At 42.9% G+C, this 24,987-nt stretch overlaps 1 protein-coding gene across 1 annotated transcript in view; it reads right to left on the bottom strand.

Moving 5' to 3' along the window:
* Positions 1-13,674, bottom strand: part of sparc (secreted protein, acidic, cysteine-rich (osteonectin)) — a 33,699-nt gene extending 20,025 nt beyond the window's left edge. The window contains exon 1 of the mRNA XM_079249849.1: positions 13,582-13,674. The gene's annotated coding sequence lies outside the window, so the exon portion shown is untranslated. The remainder of the gene's footprint in view (positions 1-13,581) is intronic.
* Between the last annotated feature and the right edge of the window lie 11,313 nt (positions 13,675-24,987).

Here is a 24,987-nt window from a genome sequence, read left to right on the forward strand (position 1 = left end):
CATACTCTTTTTAACACATGCATGGAAGCTTGGACACATGCATCTTGTAGGTCCATGCAAATTTCTAATTTCTGGATCAGACCAGCTGTAACCGTCAAAGTCCGGTGTTTTGCTGAGTAAAGCCTCCAAGATGCCTTGCATCAGTTTCATTTATTACAATTGACTGTATTTGAGGTTCTGGACCTCAGATTTTTAATAATTTATTGGGCAAATGATTTTTTTGTGCACTTCACTGGACATAGAAATGCCTCTGCATGCTCGTCTATTAAAGCTGGGGTAGGTAATGTTGGGGAGCTACCAAGATTTGAAAGTGGCTCCCTTTCTTGGCTCCTCCTCCTCTGGTTTTGCTCCTTGCGTGATTGGGAGCTTTTTTCTTACCTACGCCAAGGAGGTTATGTTTTTACCAGCGTTTATCTGTTTGTGTTCAAGATAACTCAACAGTAAAGTTATATGACATTTTCAGGAGTTGTTGGAAATATGAAAAGGAAGAACTGATTAAATTTTGGTGATGATCTGGATCACTGTTTGGATCCAGGAACATTTTAAATCCCTTGGCGGAGGTTTGCGCTCTCTAGTTCTTCTAGTTCGCAGCTTTTCCCACCAACGATTTTCTCTTTCTCGGCTGTTTAGCGGGAGGAGGCAAATAAACCGAGTTGGGGAAATCCTTTCTGCATTTTCTCAGCCATGTTTGCCTCCCAAGTTTCTTCTTCGCTACTTTGTATTTTCATCCTAACACGCTGTTTATATGCAGGGTGTGGCTATCAGGTATGCACTGTAGGAGGGGGAGGAGGGGAGTCGGGAGAAGAAGCTTACAAAATATAGGAAATGAACAACTCCAGTTCAGCCCGAACGTTTGGATTGGTCAGAGTTTTTACAGATTTACAGTAAACTAAGGGGTCTAACTATATTTCTTATTGTTTGTGATTACAAAATGTACAGACTACTATCAGGACCAGGAACTGCTTCACCCAGAGGAAAAAAAAAAGTTTCTGAGCAGGATTACCTAACTCAGCTTTAAATCAGAGAACCACAATGACTTCTCCACACCATTCGTCAAAGATCGGGCGACATCCAATCTACTCATACTCCTTTTTTCAAGTGCAATCTTACAGAATCAGCTGTGCTTCTCTAGTCATGTTATATTTACAAAAGTACATTCAGCTTTTATAGAATCCACATGATTGACTAAAGAGAATAAGCTGGGAAACAAATACTTTTTCCTGATAGGAAGGTACAAGTTTCCTGTTGGATGTGGCTGCCGTGAGAAAAGCCTTGTGTTGATGCGTCTGTCTTCCTCCAGCTGCCTGTCTGAGCATCCATTGTTTGAAACTCAATATAAAATCAGCTCTATAGCTGCTTCTCTCTCCTTTTATCTCAGAAACTAAACAGGGGTTCCTTTGTTTGGTAATGGAACGTTGCGTTGCTTGGTCTTCCCCTTTCCCTCGACATGATCTCCATCTTCATCGTCACGAAATCAGCTGTTCTCACAGACAAACACAAAATCACTACCATCAGCAGACGGATGGTGCATATGGGTGAATTTAAGTGTTGTTGGAGACCGACTGTGAAGATCTTAGTCAGAAGAGATATGACGTCTGGACATAAAAAAGTCTCAAAACAAGGTTTGTTTCTGTTTCGTCTGCTTTAAGCGCAGCTTTTATTACCTGCTGGGTAATAAAAATGAAGCAGTTTGACACAGTTTGTATAGCATGTGAAAACTGACAGAGGGGATATTAAGATTTACAAAACAGAGCCGTGCATTGTCTGAATTCCTGCACCTCGGCAGCAGGCTTAAACCAACAGTAATTGAATGAAACTCGATGATCCAATTTTCCCTTGAAAATGAAACCTTGTGAAATTCCTACACTTTGCACAACAAGTCAGACATGGAGGAATGGGATTTTGATGCTGTGAGGCAAAGCCTCAGTCTGCAAGTGAAAAGGGTTCTTTCTAGAAAAGGTCTGAAAAAGGCGACATGTTCTGACATATGCAGTGAAAAGGAAAAGTTTTGCATGCAGTAATGTGCTGCTTGATGAGCCCTGAAGAGAAATCTGACATTTTAAAGACAAATGCTCGGTGCTGTACTGCAAATGTACTTGGCAGCCTTTCAGAAATGACTGACATGTTTGTTTTTGCACATAGGAGCCGTGACGTTATTTTCCTGAGAACAAGTTGCACAGACAAAAATGAACAAAAGCTATGTTCTCATAGTCATGCGCAGATGGATAAATACTGTACTGTAAAAAAGCAATAAGGCAATTACTGGGTAAACCCAGTGGCAGCTTTTTCTATTTATTTTCACCCATACATTTTTAAATTAGACAGCAAATCAGTCTCAGCTTCTGAAGGTTATGTACCATACCATTGTTCATTTTTATTTATTTTCTAAAAGAAACAGTGTCGAAAGGAGATTTTATTGTCACTGTTGATGTTATTCAAGCAGCTCCAACATGGACTACATATAATCAAGGAGCTACCCAGCTAACGGAGATGAACAGGCTAAAGCTAAGTCACGTTGTTAACCAACTAAAAACCGCGGTTGTTCTACGTTCTTCTGACTTGAAGCTGGAGATTGGTATCTGTCAATCAAAAGGACACGCCCCTAAATATGGCAAACTTTGAGATTAAATTAATTACAAACAGGCGAGTTCATGAAGGTAAACCTGACCTATAAACTGAAAATGTATTTTTGAACCAGGCTGTAAACATGTTTATTTCTGCTGTGAAGTTGGTCTTTTTAACATGGGAGTCTATGGGGATTCGCTCTGTTTTGCAGCCCCTAGTGGACAAAGGGGGAACTGCAGTTTTATGCACTTCCGCATAGGCTTCACTTTTAACCGCCGGAGGTTGCCACTTGGTTGTGACGTTAGCTAAAGTGCAAAAAGCAATGACAAACAACAATTAAGCAGCAACAGTTGTAGACATTGCTTTTGGCGCAAACCTGATGTGGTTTATCTGCTCCACATCTAACTAGTAGTAGATCATTTTTTATGTTTTTTTCCTGACATTTTTGCTTGCTAGCATACTCTATGGCACGGTTAGCTACACGATTTCTGGTATCTAAGCAACCATGTTTTAATTATATCACAGTTTTTGTGACTCCTCAACTGAATTAGACACACAGCAGGTTTTACTGAAAAATGCTATGAGGTGAAATGACTATTTAGCAAAAAGTAAGAATAATGTTATCAGATACCTAACTAGACTATAGCTACAATAGATGAACAGTAACTTGTGTTTTTCTGTTACATATGCTGTAAATTCAAGAAAGTTTACCAACCACAAGCCTTTTTATCTTTTTATTTCTTTGACTAATCAGAAACAACTTAAAGTCGGGATTACTGTGAACTATGTTGCTTGTGCCGAAAACGAACTTAATCTGAGTAAAAATGTCCTACAAACTGAGCTTTCTTCCCTCTTTGGAGGGCAGTTTTAGGTGATAACTGTTGCTGCACTTCATTTCTGATGCTTTTAAGGGTTTTGCAACCTCCCAGTGGAAGTTGCAGATCTTAAACCCACTGGTTCTTAAGGATTATTTTGTTATTGTTTGCAATTAAAAATAGATAATATTGACATTACATCTTGAAAATAGTATGATAGATGCCTCAGAATTTCATCGTTCTACAGGGTCATTCCCAACAGTGACAGTACAAATCTATTTAAAAGGTCAGCTATTATGGAGTGAAAGCACCATTCATTAAATACCTTAACTTGCTGCTTGTAAAGTTATTAGACATCCATTAGACATTTCTTTTACAAAAATATTGCTTGTTGTTGCTCATTTCCTGAAAATAACAGCATGATTTACTCTTGTTCTGCTAAACAGCTCAATGTAATTCCAAGTCTTACTTTTTTTTTTTTTTTTTTTTAATTCACTTTAATGTTCATGTGAAAAAAGACTTTCTGATTTTACAAGTGTGATCTTTTCACACCCAAGTCATGCCAGGACTTTTACAGTACTGACCACTGTTTGGGAGGGTACAAAAAATATCAGGCTAAGAAGTCAAAAACAGGCATAGACATGGAAAATTACAGAAACCCCAGCAGAGGAGGTCAACACTGATGTGTCCCAAAAAACCTGTGCACATGGAAACATCTCTGTCCCCTAGAAAAGAAACGGTATTCTGGTGACAGGAAATTTTGTAAGAATGATATAAAGAATCAGGAGTAAATATAGTAAGGCAACAAAAATGCAATTGCAAAGACAGGGAAAAAAAAGAAAAAGGTCTCCATCCTCAAAAAGCGTGGGGTCAATATTTGATTTGGAGAGACATGGAGTTCCTATCATATGCACGCTTTAGAATATTCCTATTTGGTCAAAGAGTCATTGGGCTCAGCTCAGCAGGGAGGAGGAGGCCGGACAAACTGACGTAACAGCAAAACAAATTATTTTATTTGGAAAGCTGTTCTCGTAATCAAACAGAGCCGAGGCTAAAAGGGAAACTTCAGGCTCATAAAGGGGCCTTTTTTTCCCGCAAAGGTATTTAATTTAGGTTAGTTAGGTAAGCAAAGGTAAACTTGCTTTGGAGGAAAACAACCTGTGCTGGAACTGCTGTTAATTCAGATATCTCCTTCGCTGTTACCGCCTCTGTTGCTTTTTCCATCGGGGCTTTAGAGGGAACAGAATTAGAAGAATTCTTTCTTGATCTCCTGGGTGACATAACAGGCGGGTTCAGAGACCTGGACAAACAACCTGTCGCAGTTTGTCTGACTTTCATATGGAACTGACAAACAACACTGTGCAGTGGGAAATATCCAGTAAAAACTTGGAGAATGAGGAGTGATTTCCTGTGTCTGAGCAGAGTTCTACTGGCATGCAGCTCTGCAGGTGGAGGAAATAAATGGATTCAGGTTTAAAGATTAAACATGAAAAGTTCATTTTTGTATCCACTGCAATCAATTTCCTTTTCTTCTTCCCTTAAAGAACAAATCTGTTCATATTGTGATGGTCAGGGTGGTCAGAGGTAGGGGCACAAAGTCCAACAGGTGCTTTAAGGTCTGAGAAAGGTTATGGTTACAAGTTGTTTCTTTAAGTAAGAATTAATTGTGTAAGGAATGAACAACGAGGAGTCGTGCATTACTCAGTTTTAATGCACAACACAGAGTCTAAAACACCACAACATGCGGCAGAGTGGTGTTTCTCTACAAGGTGCATAAAAACTGTGTAATGCACGGATCCCAGTTGTTTAATCTGCTTATACCTGGTCTAACATAGTAAACATTTTATAATAAATGTTTGTTTATTTTTGGAAAACTTGACAATATTTGTAAGTATGAGAACTAGTTTATTCTGTTCTTAATGTACTTTTTATGCAAAACAACTGTTGTCAGGGTACAGCGAGTTTTTCTCATTCACCTGCCAAAAGCCAGCTGATCTGAACCAGATCGCATTGCTATGGTAATGTAGTGTTATTACAAGTGTTATTACAGTGCTATAAATGTTATTATAAGTATTCAAATTGCACACAGTGGAAAAGCTGTGTCCCTTTCATTAACTTTTAATACCCAAAAGTTGCAACAGCAACAACTTTGGTTGCCATTGAGATGGTTGGATGCACATGCAGATGCATCTGCGTTTGTGTGATGGTACGTTACTGTTATGTCCAGGTAAATGGCAGCAGACTACAGATCAGACAGATATCTTGGCAAAAACAAACAAACAAAAAACAAAATATTAAAGATTGTTCATAAGTTTCAAATCACAAGTCCAAGTCAAAACTCAAATCTTTAGAGTGTAAGTCCAGATTAAGTCTCAAATCAGTGGAAATGTGACTCTCGTCCTTGAATCTCTGCATCAAATGCAGTTTAAACCCAACCTGACAACCATGTTGCACTGCAAAACATGAGAAAGTGTGGAAAACTGAAGAGTTTTTACTTAAAGGGGTCCTATTGTGCCTCTCCCTGAGCCGTCACCTTATCGTGGTGGAGGGGTTTGTGCGTCCCGAAGATCCTAGCAGCTATGTTGTCGGGGGCTTTATGCCCCTGGTAGGGTCACCCATGGCAAACAGGTGTCTAGGGGAGGGACCAGACCAAGCACGGCTCATAGACCCCTATGACGATGACAAACCTGGGCATAAATGTTCCCTTGCCCGGACGCGGGTTACCGGGACCCCCCTCTGGAGCCAGGCCTGGAGGTGGGGTACGAGAGCGAGCGTCTGGTGGCCGGGCCTTCGCCCATGGGGCCCGGTCGGGCTCAGCCCGAAAGGGTTACATGGGCCCCACCTCCCGTGGGCTCACCATCTGCGGGAGGAGCCGTAGGGGTCGGGTGCAATGTGAGCTGGGCGGCAGCAAGGGGCGGGGACCCTGGCGGTCCGATCCCCGGCTGCAGAAGCTGGCTCTAGGGACGTGGAACGTCACCTCTCTGGTGGGGAAGGAGCCTGAGCTTGTGCGCGAGGTTGAGCGGTTCCGACTAGATATAGTTGGACTCACCTCGACGCATGGCTTGGGCTCTGGAACCAGTACCCTCGAGAGGGGCTGGACCTTCTTCCACTCTGGAGTTGCTCATGGTGAGAGGCGCCGAGCAGGTGTGGGCATTCTCATCAGCCCCCAGCTTGGTGCCTGCACATTGGGGTGTACCCCGGTGGATGAAAGGGTAGTTTCCCTCCGCCTCCGGGTAGGGGGACGGGTCCTGACTGTTGTCTGTGCTTATGCGCCGAACGGCAGTTCAGAGTACCCACCCTTTCTGGGGTCCTTGGAGGGAGTGCTGGAGGGTGCTCCTTCTGGGGACTCCATTGTTCTGCTGGGGGACTTCAATGCTCACGTGGGCAATGACAGTGAGACCTGGAGGGGAGTGATTGGGAGGCATGGTCCCCCCCCTCTGAACCCAAATGGTGTTTTGTTATTGGACTTCTGTGCTCGTCATGGATTGTCTATAACGAACACCATGTTCCAGCATAAGAGTGTCCATATGTACACCTGGCATCAGGATTCCCTGGGCCGCAGTTCAATGATCGACTTTGTAGTCGTATCGTCGGACCTGCGGCCACATGCCTTGGACACTCGGGTGAAGAGGGGGGCGGAGCTGTCAACTGATCACCACCTGGTGGTGAGTTGGCTCAGATGGTGGGGGAGGAAGCCGGTCAGAGCTGGCAGGCCCAAACGTGTTGTGAGGGTCTGCTGGGAACGTCTGGCTGAGTCCCCTGTCAGAGCGAGCTTCAACTCCCACCTTCAGCAGAGCTTCGAGCATGTCCCGGGTGAGGCGGGGGACATTGAGTCCGAATGGGCTGTGTTCCGTGCCTCTATTGCTGAGGCGGCCGGCCGGAGCTGTGGCTGCAAGGTCGTTGGTGCCTGTCGTGGCGGTAATCCCAGGACTCGTTGGTGGACACCAGCAGTGAGGGATGCTGTCAAGCTGAAGAAGGAGTCCTATCGGGCCTTCTTGGCCTGTGGGACTCTGGAGGCAGCTGATGGGTACCGACGGGCTAAGCGGCATGCGGCTTCGGCCGTTGCCGAGGCAAAAACTCGGGCATGGGAGGAGTTCGGCGAGGCCATGGAGAAAGACTTCCGGACGGCTTCGAGGAGATTCTGGTCCACCATCCGGCGGCTCAGGGGGGGGAAGCAGTGCTCCGTCAATACTGTGTACAGTGGAGGTGGGGAGCTGCTGACCTCAACTCGGGACGTTGTGGGTCGGTGGAGGGAATACTTCGAAGACCTCCTCAATCCTACCAACACGGCTTCCCATGAGGGAGCAGAGCTGATGGACTCAGGGGTGGACTCTCCTATCTCTGGGGCTGAAGTCGCTGAGGTGGTCAAAAAGCTCCTTGGCGGCAAGGCCCCGGGGGTGGATGAGATCCGCCCGGAGTTCCTTAAGGCTCTGGATGCTGTGGGGCTGTCCTGGCTGACACGCCTCTGCAGCATCGCGTGGACATCGGGGGCAGTACCGCTGGATTGGCAGACTGGGGTGGTGGTCCCCCTTTTTAAGAAGGGGGACCGGAGGGTGTGTTCCAATTACAGGGGAATCACACTCCTCAGCCTCCCTGGTAAGGTCTATTCAGGGGTCCTGGAGAGGAGGGTCCGCCGGATAGTCGAATCCCGGATTGAGGAGGAGCAGTGTGGTTTTCGTCCTGGTCGCGGAACAGTGGACCAGCTCTATACCCTCTCTGGGGTCCTGGAGGGGGCATGGGAGTTTGCCCAACCAGTCTACATGTGCTTTGTGGACCTGGAGAAGGCGTTCGACCGTGTCCCCCGGGGGCTCCTGTGGGGGGTACTCCGGGAGTATGGGGTACCGGACCCCCTTGTACGAGCTGTCCGGTCCCTGTACGACAGGTGTCAGAGCTTGGTCCGCATTGCCGGTAGTAAGTCGGATTCGTTTCCGGTGAGGGTTGGACTCCGCCAAGGCTGCCCTTTATCACCGATTCTGTTCATAACTTATATGGACAGAATTTCTAGGCGCAGCCGAGGTGTTGAGGGGATCCGACTTGGTGGCCTCAGGATTGGGTCCCTGCTTTTTGCGGATGACGTGGTCCTGTTGGCTTCATCTGGTCGTGATCTCCAGCTCTCGCTTGAGCGATTCGCGGCCGAGTGTGAAGCGGCTGGGATGAGAATCAGCACCTCCAAATCTGAGACCATGGTCCTCAGCCGGAATAGGGTGGATTGCCCTCTCCGGGTCGGGAGTGAGGTCCTGCCTCAAGTGGAGGAGTTTAAATATCTCGGGGTCTTGTTCACGAGTGAGGGAAGGATGGAGCGTGAGATCGACAGACGGATCGGTGCGGCGTCTGCAGTAATGCGGGCTCTGCGCCGGTCTGTCGTGGTGAAGAAGGAGCTGAGCCAGAAGGCGAAGCTCTCGATTTATCAGTCGATCTACGTTCCTACCCTCACCTATGGTCATGAGCTGTGGGTCGTGACCGAAAGAACGAGATCTCGTATACAGGCGGCTGAAATGAGTTTCCTCCGCAGGGTGGCCGGGCTCTCCCTTAGAGATAGGGTGAGGAGCTCGGTCATCCGGGAGGGGCTCAGAGTAGAGCCGCTGCTCCTTCGCATCGAGAGGAACCAGTTGAGGTGGCTCGGGCATCTGGTCAGGATGCCTCCTGGACGCCTCCCTGGTGAGGTGTTCCAGGCACGTCCCTCGGGGAGGAGACCCCGGGGAAGACCCAGGACACGCTGGAGGGATTATATCTCTCGGCTGGCCTGGGAACGCCTCGGGATCCCCCCCGCAGAGTTGGCAAATGTGGCTGGGGAGAGGGAAGTCTGGGCTTCCCTGCTTAGGCTGCTGCCCCCGTGACCCGACCCCGGATAAGCGGCAGAAGATGGATGGATGGATGGATGGGTCCTATTGTGGTATTTCAAGTTTTCTGAGCTTTCTACAGTGTTACAGTGTTGAATCCTCATCAGACATGTGAACGGCACTGTTTTTTTTATCACCTAAACGCATGTTTGAGTTTGAGTTTGAGTTCCAGCACGGTCTCCGTTCGGTTTCCATGGCAACGAAAACCGCATCGTTTTAGAGAGTTTTTTCTACTTGGAAATCCTTGTGACGTCTCGGGGGATAAGGTTCGGTGATTGGTTACCTTCTACTGGTTAACAAGGGCATGTACAAATACATCAGGCGGGTGGAAAACGTTGGATAAAGTTATTTCCAACGATGGCTGGTGAGTTTACCAAAGAGAGACATCCTGCTGCATTCGTTGCTGTGGGTTGCTGTTTTCCACTTCGTTTTCAGGGTCTGATTCAGGTTCCAACATGTAGGGCTGTATGCTATGTGTTGACATTGTATTTAGTTTTTTTATTGAGTTCATATTAGCCTAATCCTTCTGTTTATGAGATGTTACAATGACGGTGAAAGCAGTTGCGGTGCACGCTCCCGATGTAGTGCAGTGGCGGGAGGCGGGGCTTAATGCGGAAGAGTCTCAATCCACTCGTTTTGCCCACAGGCTGATCTGACAGCCTACGGAGAGGGTCGGTCTGAAGTAAATAAAGAGATTTGTGACAATAACTCGATCAATCCCAGCCCTTCTGGTCTCAGAAATAAAAATAATTAGCCTGAAATGCACATAATAGTTCCACTTTAAGCTGATGAGCATGAATTGTTCTTGTGTATTATTTTCATGACTTCTGCACATTTTGCGAAGGAGACAGGGCTAATCAGCTAATTCCAAAAATCAAAAGTGTTTACTGTATTTTGTTTGTTTTTATCACAAATCCTTACTCTAAGCAAAAAAGGTGTTTCACCTAATCCTAAAACAGATTATTTTTCATTATTGAACACAACCAAATCCAAGCCGGCTGTAACATCTAAGGTACGTTTACAACAGTTAAGTTATGACGGCACTGCTTCTGTAATGTATCTCCACCATCAAACTTCTCTGACTTCCATGTACTTTTCAACTCATCAAATGTGACTATTATCTTTTTGTGAGCTTTTCATCAAAGTCTACTTTGGTTTTTTTAAGTCCACCTACAACGAAAAGGGAAAATTCATGTTCCAGGGCACAGTTTGGAAGATTCGGGTCTGAGTCAGTCCCAGTTTGAGCAATGAGGCAACTTTTGGTATTGGTTACTAGTGGTTCAATAAAGCAGCTCCAAATCTAAACACTGAGATGTTTGACGTTGCCCCAAGGCATCTGAAACTTTTATGGCCTGGTAGCTGAGTTTCATTTAGCTATAAAAGATTTTTGGCAGCAGTATTTTTTCTGAAAATAGCTGAAAAAGAGGATAAGGACATACAAAACCTGGCGCTGGTACACTGGGCCTCAACCAGTTACGCTATCTGGCATCTCATAGGTCAGAGGTTTTGAAATGACAAGAATTTTTCTTTTCCTAAGACAAAGTCGTAGTAGCTAACAGGCCCCATGCTGGAGGCCCACAGTAATGAGACACCTGACAAACTAAGTTTTCCTCCAGAGGAAGGTGGAGCTCCCTTTAAATCACTTCACAAAGAGCTGTTCTTACAGAAACACTCACCTGTATCACTGAGCACAAAGAGCACAAACAAGGAGCGCTGAATGGAGGAGAGCTCGGGAAGAAATGGAGAAGTCTGGATCTTTGTAAGCCAAGTTCTTCATCACCTGACCTCTTTGACCCAGATCCCCCACCCCCCCTCTTAATCAGATTAGACCGTGTGCCTGCAGAATGTTTAGCTTTAGATGGAAAACATTTTTTTTCCCCATCTTTTCACGTTCTTTGTTGTTGCTTTTCCATGTCGCTTCTTCATTTTTTCTCCTCTTAGGAAAAACAAGTCTGACTTTTTATTATTTTCTGTTTGCTTTCATTGTTACTTTTTCTTTTCTTTCTGACTTTTCGTATCCTGATGCTTTTATCAGTTTTTTTTTTCAGCACAACAAAACATCCTTTTCATGTCGAGTCTCCTTGATGTGAATCTGTGGTTTAAATGATTTTTGCTGCCTTCACAAACCTTGTTATCTGCTTTATATGTTCAGTGTTGCAACCTGCAATTTGTTCATCTTGTAGTTTTTAATTTGAGTCAAACTTTAATTTCTGCTGAGAAGCGTCTTCATGTAAATTCAGCTTCTCCTGCTGATAAAACACTTCTAATCCTAACGCCTCAAACGCATGAAATGGCATGTTTGGCTTCAACAATACAAGTCTTCCTCTATCCTAAACATGTACTGCCTCTCTCTGCACCATTTTTGGTGATTAATTCACTTTTAAACCTCCTCTTCTCACACTTCATGTGTCTTCCCATCTTTGTTCTTCTCTCTTTTCTTTCAGTCCATCTTGCTGACACCGAAACTCCCGATTTTTCTTTTCCACGTCAAGCCCAGACAGCAGCACAATCCCTGCTTCCTGTTCAGAGGATTAGCACTTTTCGAGAGATTGCCAAGCTGGCCTGGTATTCCACAGCATCCTCAGCTCCAAAACCACCTCCCCTTCCTTCCCTCCTCCTCCCAGCTGGGCCCAGACCTGCCACCTCAACAATTAAGCACCTCAGACGCTCCGTCTCCACTTTGCTTATACTGATGCCAGCACATAATGCTTCAGTCTTTACAAAGACGGCTGAGAGAAACCCCTGACATGTGTGAATAAAGGGAAAACAAACTCTTCTTTTCAACTAAAAAAAAAGTGATGACATTTGTATTAAGATGTAAAACTGAATGTGAAGGGAAAGAAAAGAAGATTAAACTACTGTATTTGCTTACAGATGAATAAACATTCATTTAAAACACTGCTGGAGATCCAGAAGTTGTTAAACATGCTAATGGTTTCAGCTGATGTCCACTAGCTGCTGATATGAACATGTCTGATGCTAAAAAGTTATATTCATCACTGACAAGATTCAATTTTTATTCAATTATGTCAGAAAAATGCCAAAATATTTGTAAAAATCTGCACATTTAAAAATATCTTGTGTAGATTTTTGTGTCTTACGTTGACATTTTCTTTACAAAAAGGTGGAAATTGTCGTTTTTAGCAACTTATGCAACAATACAGCAACTTAACTCAAGCAAAAAGTACATAATGAGCCCTGAACAACGGCGGGCAAACAGCTGAAAACACTTGTTTGTTAAAGTTTTATCTAACAGCCAGCTCTCAGCAAGTTTCAGATTTTCCTGCCGATGCTAAAGCCTGCTCCTCTGCAGCCACTAATGCTGAGTTCTGGTTTCACGTCAAAGCTGACCAGTCAAGTTGTTTTACCGTTGAAACGTAAAACCGATTCATGCAGAGACGAGGAAGTTGTTCCTGAAACAAACTTTACCATAAAGCTGGAACACGGAGAGCACTTTGTGCTGCTGATAAAGCTCTCTGCAAATCAACGACACTTGAAGGGATCTGGACTAACTCGCAGAAACAGCTGGTAACTGGTCGCCATGGCAACCCGCATTCCTTTACATTGGAGTAATGGGAGAGTGGCAGTCACAGGGGATGAAGAGAGGGAGACGGAGTGGAGTGCGTTACTTGTGGAAAAATGCTCCCTTTGCTCTGTCAAGCTTTGTTGGAATTTCATCCTCCAACTCTCCTCCTCCCATTCCCGTCTTCCTTTCTCTTTGTTTGCTTCATTTTCCACAGAGAGCACGGGTCAGAGGGCTCTTTAGGAAATGTAAGAGGATGCTGCAGTTTCTGAATCCAAACTAAACTCCGAGCATTTTAAAGTGGACAATAAGACAAAACAAACATGAGAAAATCAAACAGCTGAAAAAGCCTGTCTGCAGCCCCCCTCCAACAACAGCCCCCACTCCTCCTCTTCCTCTTATTGCCGATGTGGCACACAATACTTCCACAGAAAATGAATTGTCCATATCGCAGGCTGTTTACATGGAAGGAGAATTTTCTGCACACAGCTGCTCTTACAGTTCACCTCTTTAAATCTCCCATTAAAACCACATGTAAGGTGAATTAAAACTCACACTGACAGCAGAGTTAACAGCTAAATAAGGAGATTTTCACCTGCTTTAGATTCACAGAAATATGAATCCTAACTTTTTACCTTATTTTCTATGAAGCTGTGAAGCCAGTTTGCTTCAACTACCTTCAGCTTAAAATAGTCCTTAGAGTGATTTTTAAGCATGTTTGCAACTGAAAATAAGTTGTGGAAAACTTTGGAAAAGGGACATTTTTAGCCCCATAACTCCCATTCACCTTTCTTGACAGAAGCAGCGGCTGAATAACAGTCAGAGTGAGACCTCTTACCTTCAGCTTTGCAGAGCAGGGACACCAGGAGAGAAGTCAGCCGTCTGCGGGGCCCAGGACAATCTAACAAGCTCACCAGTTCACACAGAAGACATTTCCAGTGGGATGTCCCAGTTTGGACACAGTCTAACCCCCACCCTCCCCAGCCCCTCAGCCTCCCTCCTTTCTTCTGCCCTGGTGGGTGGGGCTTTATTTTAACCCTCTGTTCCCACCAGGCAAGTGGAAAGTGGAGACTGATATACTTCTGAGTGGGAGGTGAAGATCTGAGGATGAGTGTGGTGGCATGTTGGGGTAACATTTTTCCATTTACAAATGTTTGGTAAAACACAACTAATAAAAATATTTGATTTAAAGTGAACAGAAGCATCTTCTCTGTGCGATGAAGGTGTCCATCTTTGGTAAACAACTGGAAATAAAAAGTATTAAACTGGTTGAGACAGCGTCCAGTGGGACGAATGTAAGGAAATGTCCCAATGCTGACTCACTGTGTGTGTGGTGGTGGTGGTGGGGGGGTCATCCCCCTCAGATGGGTCAGAGGTCAGAAGTGAAGCTCAGATATTAGTCCTGGAGCCAGGAGGTTTCCTGTGGGAACACATCTCTCTCCATACAGACGACCCGCTCACCGTCTGATTCAGTCATTCCTGCACCGTTGGTCACAGAGGAGAGGAAAGAAGCCTCGGTTTCTCTGTCATTAAATATATTCAGTTAATATGAGAGTTTATGTCAAAGAAACATCTCATGGATGTACCATTAGTGATGTATCCTGGGTTCATCAGATGTTTCGGGTCTCGCAACATCAGACACCCTCACCCAGGCGACCCAGCTGGGGTGATCAAGTCCCGACTTGTGTCCCGGTAGCTACCCACGGATCTGCCCTTTTCAGTCAAAGCCATCTTGAGGCTTTCTCTGCCGCCTCGCTAGCAGATCTAATGGCCGTATTCTTAGCTGCCCCTGTCGCTCCCAGTTGGCTGAGGACTTTACAGAAAGAATGACCTGCAAAGCCTCTACAGCCTCTATGGACTCGCAGAATGTCCTCCAGCCCCCACAATCCTCCACAATCCTCCTGGTACTGGTGTTTCCTCTCATTGGCTTCCTCCATCCTCTCTTCCCAGGGTCCTGTCAGTTCTAACATGATCAGACGTTTTGACTCATCTGAGAAGATGATCATGTCCTGCTGAAGGGATGTTTCCACAATGTGTTGATGGAAGGTTGTAAATAAATGTAAATGTAATATTGCTGCATCTGTGTGTGTGAGCTTTCTGGTCATATTTCCAGCGGTATAGCAGTCAGACATGTCATGAGAGGGAAAGTTTGACATGACTTTAGTTCTGGAAGTTGTCTGCATGCAGTACATGCCCTGCAGCCTGGAAGCTATCCACACTTTATTCAAAGGGGCTGCATGCGAGAGTACAAGTATCTGCATAGAGTAGGAGATCATTCTGTCCAACTATACACCGAGGGAGCAAGTTTATAGAGATGGAGATGGAGAAATTGAACATCCTCCGAAACATCTTTTCCCTTTCATAGATTTTTTTTTCCATTCTCTGAAATCCTCCATCTACATCACCGTCCCCTGTGCCCGCTTTGCTCCCATGGGGAGCTGAGCGGAAAGCTGCTACAATTCACACAGACTCACCAGTACTAGACAATAGAAGACGGAAAAAAGAGATGAGTCTCTATTTCAGCTGATACATTCAGATGGTAAAGCCAGAACTGCATGAAGCATGGATCCATCCAGACTTGTATAAAGTTCATGCTGCTGCTTGTGGTACAGTGATGTAGGGGATCTAGGGACACTTTAGACCCCAAACTGGAGGATCATTTAAACACCAAAGCCGTCTTGAGTATTGCTGCTGACCATGTCCCTTACTTTATGTGTAGCATCTTCCGACGGATACTTCCAGCAGGATGATGCACCATGTCAAAAGAGCTGGAATCATCTCAAAGAGGTTTCTTTAATAAGACAGTGAGTTTACTGGGCTCCAGCGGCCACACTAGAGCAGCTTTGGGATGTAGAGGAACATAATTCTCACCGTCGACGTGCAGACGACAAATGTGCTGCAACTGTGTGATGCTGTTATCATGACATGAAGCAACATCTAGGAAGAATGTTCCCAGCACCTTGTTGAAGCAATGAACCTTTTTTTTATTATTATTTATTTAAGTTTGCACTTTAAAAGAAACAGTGAAACATTCATAGAGAAAAGGAGTAAGAGGAAAGGTTTAAATGATGGACAATATGCATAAAATAATAATATAAATTAAAGCCGCAAGCGGCATCCATCGGGTCCTCGCCTCATGCCGAAGAAACTCTGTCCCCACATTGTGGACGACGTTGAGGACCAGACACTTTCATATGCCTTTATTCTGGGTGCAGATCCATTGTATTTCTATGGGGATATACAAGGCGCTTTGAGTAAAGAAGCTGGGCGTAAACGCCAAGATGGCGGACACCCGTTGCCATGGTAACAGGTGGTTAATTGAGTTTTTTGCTCGTCTTGGTTACTTATACATGTGTACCAAATTTCGTAGCCCTAGGTCAAAGTAGACGATCGGGCCCCTAGGGGCCCCCCCAAAATGCGCCCCCCCCCCCCCCACAATACATATTACAATGCGTTAAAGACCCACCAAATATGAATTATTTTAATTTTGGTTCCGATCGGATGTATTTCTGCGAAGATATGAGTGAACCGTGTTTCATGGCGAGAACGCTTTTTTCCATGGGTTGGCACGGTAACACGCGTTCTCCTATCAGAAAGATTTGAATAACTTTTGGTCCCCATCTTGTCACGAAGCTCCATGGCGAATGTGGAGCCAATAGCATGAATCGCCTCAGACTAGTTCGTTCAAATACGATGCGCCCGAACAAAAAAACGGGCAAAAATATGGTCTTAAACGCCAAGATGGCGGACAGCCTGTTGCCATGACAACAGGTGTTTCATTGACTTTTCTACTCGTCTTGAGGTGGTAGGCATGTGTACCGAATTTCGTCGTCCCACGTTAAACTAAACTTTTTTGACCCCATTCTAGGGGCCATTTTTGGCGTCTCTAGGGGGCACTGTTGAGGCATTTTTGCATTGGCGTGGACGCGGACCCCAGAATATCGTTATTTTCGCCGGGCTTGAGGTGTGTGCCAAGTTTTGCAACTTTTCACGGGGGCTAAGGGGGCTAAAAATGGGTGAGTTGTGCTGAGAAAAATAATAATATAGAAGAATACACATTTGGAAAACAATAGGGCCCTGCCATACTTCGTATGGCTCGGACCCTAATTACAGTGCTGGGGAGGTTTGAAACCCTATTAGGGCTTATAGAGAACCTCACCATAATCTAAATGTAAGAATAAATTAAGTAATTAATCAAACCAGATAAAGGAAATACATACAATGAAACATTAAAAAAAAACAAAAACAAACAAGCGTTAAACGCAAAAATATTACAAATAAAATAACCATTAACCATTAATGCTGTTCAACATAGTACTGGAAGGTGTACCTAATAAAGTGTCAGGTGAATGGAAATTCATACATAATGGATCTGAACATAAAAACAGTCATCATGATGAATGTTTGGAGAGCTTCATCAACCTTCCTTGATGTGCTGAAACAATGTATTTTTGCATCATGTCCTGCCTCCAGGTGCCACGGAGCAACATTTCCACCTGTGAAGAGCTTGTGTTCTCCGGCGAGTGTTTGCACCTCATTCTGAGGACAAAGCACCTTCGCCTCAAGATGATAAATGCCACCAGCTTGGATGGATGACTTGCTCCTCTAACAAATTGTGAAAAAAGGTCATTTTTCCCTTTTTTCTTGTTATTTCTCCCTCTCTTTTTTTTTTTTTTTTTTTTTTTTTTGTACTGTCCTTTAAATATCACATGACTGGAGTTGTTTGGACATATTTAGCCCAGCTCACATGTTGTATGTTTTCCTAAGCAGATTCATGGAAAGTCATGCATGCTTAAATCACTTCAGACTCCACTACAGCAGGAAAAAATTCCTTAACACCTGATAGGATAAGCATTAGAAGAATCCTTGCTAATCTATGGACTTTACTGGGTTTTTTTTTTGTTGGTTTTTTTGTTTGATTTTTCTGCAATGGACTGGCGAGCTGTCCAAAGTGTACCCTGCCTTTCGTCCGAAGACTGCTGGGATAGGCTCCAGCTTCCCCGCAACCCTTCATCAGACTAAGCGGTTCAGAAAGTGAATAAATGAATGAATGAATGTTTGCTTGTTTTTTTCGCCCTAAAGCACTGCTTACATGAAATCCTTTGGATGCCTCCTTATACACAACCTTGTCTATTCGTCTAAACTCCTTTGCATGTTTGATCTATTTTTAGCTGTTTTTTTCCTCAAAAAGGTGTAACATCTTATTTGGAGACCATAAATGGATCGTACTATGAGGGTGTAAGAAAGCATATGGTCTGTGACAACATGAAATCTTTAAATGACTGTCAGTATTAGCTTTATACTCCTGATATCCAGTTCTGTTTGGCTCATTTTCATTACTCATGAGTGTGTTTGATGTCTGAAGCTTCAGTACTGAAACCTCTGCTGCGCACAGCTTTACGGGAACTCATATAACTCAGGGAGGACATTGAGTCCTCTTGGGATTTCTCAGCAAACTTTCAGTCTGTGGAACATTTAGTTCACCGCAGCCACGGAGTCATGAATCAGTGTTCAAACACCTGCAGTCAGGTGACAGACAGAGGCCGTCCAGATCCACGTGCATTCCTCGCGACCCTCACTCTACCTTTAGTTTTTTTTGTTTGTTTTATATCTTTTTTTCTGGACTGCTTCTGTCTGTTCTCACAGTGAAGACCAGTCCTGATGTGGAGAACAGCTGGGAGGGAGGGGTAAAAGCTGCCATGCAACGTGGCGTTTTCCATCCCGTCTGGAAATGTAGCTGATGAGGAGGAGAAAAGGAGGAGGAAAAAGAGGAGGAGGTGTCGGTTATAATGTGATACACCCTCTTTTGGTCTCCTGCATCATTTATACGCTACAGTTTCACCACTGGTTCTTTTATTTTCCCCTCTCTCACTCTGTTCCCTCTCCCCACCTCGGCCTCTCACTGTAAACGTGGCAGCTGTCTCTGTTTGACTTGAGATTTTGCAAAAAGCCGCAAAGATGCAATTATGCTTTTTTTTCTCTCTCAATGCTAAATTATCAGCGAGTTGAAAGCTCTGCAGGTTTAAACTTGTTTGAATCTGAAAGACTGTAAAAATCACTGCACAGCGTTACGCCTGCAAGCTTACAGAGAAAGTTCAGGAAACATCATTATGTACCATTACAAGCATGTCTGTGCCACGTCATGGAGTCTAAAAAAATCTGTTGAAAAGAAAAACCAGATGAAGCTCTGTTCATATCTACAAAGCTTGGCAGGATTTTGTGGTGTTTTATAATTTAGATCCTGATAATAAGCAGATAGCAGCTCTGATACCTCTCCGTCCACACAAGTGGAAGAGTAGTAATGGTTTAACTTCTGGAGATAATGTATTATCGGATCACAACCTGGTTTATTGTATGTGTACAGTACATTATAGCTGTAATATTAGCATTACCAGAAGCACTGTTTACTGAACAAAAGGATTTTTTTTGTCTGTTCATTTCTCTACTTTTCAGGTAGAAATAAATTGATTCATGGTTAAAAAGTCAGAGGGATATTATTTTGCTCACCAGGAAAGTGGTTAAAAGAAAACAAAACACTGAGCTGTGAACATTAGCATTAGCTAACGCTAACATGCTTTAGCATGCTCCATCAGTTTCCATAGCTGCAGGGTCACAAAGTATGATGGTCTATTTTGTTCTTACACGAAATTCAGCTGCTGTACATTACTTTTATAAGATGTGAAGTGTTTGTGGTGCAATAATCAGAAAATAAATTTTAAGTTTCAAAACAAAATGTCTGATGAAGTATATGGTAGAGCATGCGATTCGAACACAGCCATATCTGGACCTTTATAAAAAAAAAATAGAAAAAAACAAGAGTTGCTGAGGAAACCAAATAGTGCAGAAATATGTTTTCATAAATTGTGACTGATTATGAAAAACTGTCGACTCTTCCCATTTATCATCAACTGTCATTCCAGCACTCACTCTCATCCACTCTTCTCCACACCTGACTTCACACCTGGTGCTCATTCACTTTTAATTAGCCACACAAGTTTTTAATTACCTGTTGGGTCTTTGAGCTGATTTCCTTGCAGTCTGACAGATCTGAAAGGAGGTCAGTGTGATTGCAAACCAAAAGCATGCATGTTTTAAGTGAGGTCCCTTTGAGCAAACTTTGACAACAGCATGGATGAACCTTGCAGGGGATGTGAAAGTACAATATTTAATAAACTAACGTGTTTTGCTTGGATGTGTAAAGGACCATGCATGTATAGGGCTGTGAAAAGGAATTGGGGGTAGAAGAGAGAATATCAACTTCCTACAGTCGCAGATTTCCAAGGAGTCTAGACACTTTTCTGACTCCGTGTTCAAATTCTAAGCAGAAATACAAAGTATTTGTAGTTTTAGATAAAGATAATTTGAAGGAAATTCAGAAAAATGATCAGTTTATTCTGATTACATTAAAAATTAGTTATTGAATTTAATTTACACAAATTGTAATAAAAATCAAATTTGCTTTATAATATTTTTTTTTTACTTTTGGTTGTTGTTTAAATGAACCGTTTAAAAGTTTCCAGAAATGTTTGACAGAAATGAACTGGAGGGCCGGTGAGAGCAGAGGACAAATAAAGAAAAAAGTTAACCCAACAAAAAACACCAAAGCAGCGATTTAATAATTATTTAATCTATAAAGTGATACTGACGCTTCAAATGGTCATTCATGAATGCCAAAAGACAGGAGACCTTTTCACTTTAATAGATGTTTTGCCTTTGGTCTCCCTCCCTTTTCTCGTCTTTTTTTTCTCCTGTTCCTGTAGGAAAAAACACACAGCAGCACAAACACATCCACATATAATTATAGGGGTTTTTTTTTATAGGAGTATTTTGTGCTCATATGCACATACTTCAAGGTGTAAATAACATGTTTTCTTTGCATCTCATATTGCCCCAAATGAAAAAAAATTGCATAAGAAATAAAAAAAAACTATAACGGCACAAGATCCATTTAAACCTTTACTGGCTGTTTCCAACCTCTAAAGAAGACTCCTGTTAGGAAAAGACAAACGGTGAGACCAAAACTCTACTTTGTGACATTAAAATTGAAGTAATTGTAACCGTAAAGTGACATTGTTTGTTTGTTCTTCATCTGGATGAATGCTTAAGCTGCAACAGAGCGATGGAGGTCTGTGATTTAGTCTTTCCTCAAAACGGTCTGGCTGTGCAGTCATGCAAACGCAAACCTGATGGAGGGTTTCAGGCTGTAATTACACCATCGCAGTGGACAGCAGATGAGCTCACTTCTCAGACGATACACTCCAGGTTTGTAAGGATTTGTAAAGGACACGCTGTCGCCCACAGAACGCAGCCAAAAATTCGGCCCAGTGGACGCAAACAAAATCATCTTGGGAGGATAAGCGAAGGCAGGTTTGTAGAAGCGATGACAAAACATATCTAAGATGAAAAGTGGTTTCACTTTGTCCACAAAATACAATTAGATGACAGCGCATGTGGTTACTAACTGGTGCCAATGGCTCAGAGTTGTTACAGTTCACCTGAAATGGCAAACAAATAGACAGCAACATCACAATGTGGTTGTCCATATATATCTCACAATAAATGAGGTAGGCCATTAGATTGTGTAACAAAGCTTCACATCAAACAATAAAATAATAATGATGATTAAATTCAACCAAAAGAAATTTTAACCCTTTAAAGCTTTACCAAGAGAAAAAAGCCTCCAAAACCTTTATTTGGCCTTGATCAAAATATGAAAAAAATAATTATTTAACAAAAAAAATGGTATATTTAACCTTTAATACCATGTGATATGTAAAAACTATCGTAGTATATTATTATTATAATATTGTTGGGTGGAAGAAAAGTATCAGATGGTGTCTGGTGGGGTTTTGAGCACAATTTTTTTCAGTAGGTTTCAGAAACTTACCTTATGCTGGCATCTGTATATCAGATGTGATACAGTTGCCAATGTTATAGGATTAAAACTGTTTTTATTTGATTTTATATAAGAAATGTCTAAGAAAGTTTCCAAACAAGCTGTCATTTATTGCTTTATGTGAGACCAGTAATTTATTGACTGGTCCATCCACAGTGGTCTTTGGTCTTGGCAGAGAACTGCCGAACTGCTAAATACAGATGTAGTCAAGGAAAACTTTGGGGGTCTCTTTAGACCTGGGATATACTTGCTGCTGGCAACACATACACATCCTGGTGCCCACAAGTTCTCAGCATACCTTTGGCACATAAGCTGCACTTGACACAAGATAACTTGTTGCCTGTGCGAGGTGCAATATTGACTTGAACCCTTCATGTGAAGAAGAGCATGGCTGATAGTTTAGAAGAGCAACTCCCAGACCTTGTTCACAACTACAGGTATTTTATTAATTGTTCCTCCCAGTTGCACAGTGACAAACATTTGTGCCAAACAGTTACCAACAGATTGTTAAAGTGTCATTTGCTGGAATGTCATGAAACTACAACATTACTGGTGGATTGACCTTTTCACTGGTTCAGAGTCCTCGTGCTGCATGCCGAGTAGTGACCCCCCAGCACTGAATGTTTTGGCTGCACCATGCTTGCAAATGACTAGCTGAATTTTGCCATGTACTCAAGCATACACACCAAGTATATGTCTTAATCTGGTCTCTTACATGTCTACTGAAAAGGCAGAGTCTGAAAAGTTTCTATCATCATGGATCAGGTTGTTAAAAAGCAGCTGTGGACCAAGAGTGGACTAGATACACTCTGAGATGCTGAAGGCCTTTTATATCGAGGGGCTTTTAAATATTGACCGGAGGTCAGTAAGACTGGGTGCAGTAGAGTGTCATATAGATATTAGAAGATGAAACTTCTCAGCCTTCCTTGGAAAGTTTACTCTGGAGTGTTGGAAAGGAGATTCAAGAGGAGTAGTGTGGAAATGGTCCACGCTGAGGAACAGAGAATCTGGACCACTGAACCAGATCTTCTCCCTTGTATTTGCTCATCGACATGTTGATTGTGCAGTCTACATGTGTTTATAGACTCGGAAAATGTTAATGACCATGTCCTTCAGAGATAGGGTTGTGCTGTGAGGATTCAAGTGTCTGAGTTGCTGCTGCCAGCTAACTCCTTTAAGGGGTGGGATGCTCTTGCTGTGTAAATAAATGTACATGTCAACATTCAGAACTGTCTGTATACTGTAAATACTTGCTGCAGCACAACTGCAAGGTGGAGGTCACCACTAGGGCCAGTACACAGCACTTGGTCTCTGAAATAGTAAAAAAAAAGGCCCACCTAGTATAAAAGTGCATTTTTTGCCAACTGTTGCAGCACAATGTGTCCATGTACAATGGGAAAGAAAAATAAATATGCCAGTAGTTACAGAAAAGATCTGAGAGGTGCTCTTCAAAACAATGGGCCATTGTGTCTACCTCTGACCTTGTCTCTATGCTCCTGTTTGCATGAATGTCAATACTGCAATTTGCTTACATTAAATGTTTCCTTACACCAGCACAACCAGTCTACGTGCCAAACGAACACTTGAAAGACATGACAGCCATGATACATATGCATATGTGTTGCGAACAGCAAGAGTTATTTATCATTTGCTGTTTCCTTTACATGTAACTGGCATTTTGGGAGTCCAAGGAAGTGTGGGGTGGTGCACCCTGCCTCTAACCCAACGATTGTTGGGATAGGCTCGAGCTTGACATCAAACTCTGTACAAGTCTATTAATTACTCATTGATTTGAGTCAGGTGTGTTGCAGAGGGGAAACTTCTAATACTTACAGGACTGCAGCCCTTGAGGACTGGAGTTGCCCACCCCTTATCTATGGGACACAGTAAGCAACATAGACTGGTTCAATATGAGAAAATGAACCCAAATTTGAATACTTTTGAGATAATGTGTACCACAATTTGGCAACATTACAACATACTTAAATTATCCAGATTGGAAAACAGTCGCTCTGTTAGCCTGTAGCTTAATTATGTCCACCACCTGATGACTGCATCATCTTCTTCTTCTTCTTCTGTGGGCTCCGGGGCAATCCTGGCCTGTAACTTTTAGATGCATCCCTTCTCCTACACATCTGAATCAAATGGCTAAATTGTCTCATGTGTAGACTTTAGAGACAAACATATATGTAAAAAGAGAATGGGATGGGTTAATTTTTTTATGGGTTGGAAGCTGAAAATGTGAACGCTGAGTCAACAGGGCAGACAGCAGCAGCTGCAGACAGTTTGGTGACGTGTAAACCAGAGAGCTAAACCCCAGCTTGGACACGATGCACTGACATAAAACACACACACACCAGCTTTTTTCCTCAATCTGGCTCCCATTTTGGCAGCACATTCTCTCTCTGCATGGGCACATCAGAAGCTCGAAGCAGTACAATGAAAAGTCACAGTGATTTCTCAGCACATAAAACACAAAATTAGTTTTTACGATAAAGTGTGGACTGACAAAGGGCTAGATTCATATTTATGTAGTTTTTCATTTCTTAAATGCATATTAACTTCTTGCCAGGCAGAGTGTAACTTCAAAATAGCCCTGTATTTAAAACAAAATCTCTGAAGAAGAAAATCAACTTAAATATAGATAAACTGACTTCACTCTGACATCTAGGAATAAAGTAACAGAAATGACTTATTTACGGAAAAGAAAACTTGTTTACTAGTCTTGTTTAGTTTATTATATAACAAAATCATAGCTAAATGTCCCAAAGAAAGCTGGAATACCAACGGTGAACATAACAGCATTAAAGAAAAATCACCAACCAACTTCAGGGTTGTGGCTCAAACTGTTTGGGAACTTCCAAGTGAGCATATGTATTACCCACATGTGTTTATATGTTACACAAAATGGCAGGTTTTGCTTTAAGAGAGCAAAGTTACTTTGAAATATTCAGCAGCATCAACAGAGCCGAGAGGCTGTTGTTTTGTTGTGCTGTTTGTGGTGTAACTAGCTAAAAACTAAAGACCCAAAAACAGCGTCCAGAAGGACTTAACAGGACGGTAAACAGAGGCTCGATCTCATTTTTAAACATGCTCCTGTAATGGATAGAATGGATTGATGGTGTAAAATGGAACTATAATATTATATGATCGAGAGTATATTATTATATTCATAATAATTGTAATATTATATGGTAAAAAGTAAGGTGCATTTATTCATAGTAGTGGTTGGAAAAAAAGGAGAAAAGATTCTTAAGCAACCACTCTCCGTAGAAAAGTTTGGTGAATGCACTTTTTAACTGATTGAGTTATCTGTGATCGACTACTTTGGTCATGTATTATAAAAAC

The sequence above is a fragment of the Telmatherina bonti genome (genome assembly GCF_933228915.1).
Source record: "Telmatherina bonti genome assembly, chromosome: 12".
In the NCBI taxonomy this organism is placed as follows: domain Eukaryota; kingdom Metazoa; phylum Chordata; class Actinopteri; order Atheriniformes; family Telmatherinidae; genus Telmatherina; species Telmatherina bonti.